Source organism: Rhagoletis pomonella, unplaced genomic scaffold (genome assembly GCF_013731165.1).
Source record: "Rhagoletis pomonella isolate Grant_MI unplaced genomic scaffold, Rhpom_1.0 Rhpom_scaffold_00001, whole genome shotgun sequence".
Lineage (NCBI taxonomy): Eukaryota > Metazoa > Arthropoda > Insecta > Diptera > Tephritidae > Rhagoletis > Rhagoletis pomonella.
Genome location: NW_023458555.1, coordinates 6,487,554 through 6,488,748, shown reverse-complemented (window position 1 = coordinate 6,488,748; position 1,195 = coordinate 6,487,554). Strand labels below are relative to the sequence as shown.

The following is a 1,195-nucleotide window of genomic DNA, read 5'->3' as shown; positions in this document are numbered from 1 at the left end:
GGCGGCGACTATCGCTTTTCGGAAGGCGTTAATCAAGACTTTTTTAGCGTATTCGCAATCTATTTTCCCAGTGTGACAGGCATACAAGCTGGTGCGAATATTTGCGGTGACTTAAAGGATCCTGGTGCGGCTATACCCAAAGGAACATTTTGGGCGCTCATGATTTCCATGTTTTCATATGCTGTGTTCGTATTGTTCGCGGGCGGTGCAGCTGCGCGTGATGCTTCGGGCAATGTTGCAGACTTAATTAACGGTACATTGATCAGTTCGGAGTTGCCGTGCAAGGTGAACTTGGTAAGTGCCTAAAAGTATGTATGTATGTATGTGATAAGTGTATTTTTTCTGCTATACATAGTAGTATCACGTGTGCTTATAGTGAAACCTCGCTATTACGACGTTCAAGTGTATGAACAAATATTTCGTTGCATTTTTAGTAGTTTCATTATACTGCAGGGACGCTAAAACGACAGAAAAAACGTCGAAACACACAAAACTTAATTTTTGGTCTTAGATTACGGATCTGCATACCGATTTTCAGATATTTCAATTTTACGTTTGCATTGCGAATGGAAAAGAAAGAGGTGATTGGCTCCTTCCGCCCACGCAGCATAACGAATGGCAGAAAATAAGGCAGCTATCCAATGGTCTCAAGACCGGAGCTGGTAACTGCAGAAACGAATATGGAAATCTGGACGTCCGATACATGAAAGGTACACTTCTCAACCTCTTCTTTTGAATGTCGGCACCAGTAGCGTATTGAACGAAGAAGAACCCAGCGTCTACGATGTCATGTCTATATTTGGTATCAACACAAACCAGCGATGGGCAGAGAGAGCTTTTACTCTGCGTGCGTCTATACAAAGTGTATAGAAAGCTTAAAAGAGCTTTGCCCGCGGGCAAGACGTTGCCCATCACTGCCTTAATCGAATCAGACGTTCAGGCAGGTTCTGCAAGTCACTTCCGAGTGAATTTCAATCCCAGCCGATTTGAATTCAAATCTCAGATTTGATTGAAATTCTCTCGGGAGTGAATTGCAGTATCTGCTTGATTAAGCACAATTGAAGTGACGAAAATATAAATACGGAAGACATTTTAGCATTCATTGGCTATTTCCCTTTGGTTTATTTAATCTTTATTACTTTTTTATGAAAGTGTAGCCTGTTATCTAACAAAAACCATTTAAGTAGAAATTTCA

At 41.2% G+C, this 1,195-nt stretch overlaps 1 protein-coding gene across 1 annotated transcript in view; it reads left to right on the top strand.

Annotated features, from left to right (window-relative positions):
* LOC118737273 (bumetanide-sensitive sodium-(potassium)-chloride cotransporter) overlaps positions 1-1,195 on the top strand; it is a 27,209-nt gene that overhangs the window by 22,815 nt on the left and 3,199 nt on the right. The gene's annotated exons all lie outside the window — the stretch shown is intronic.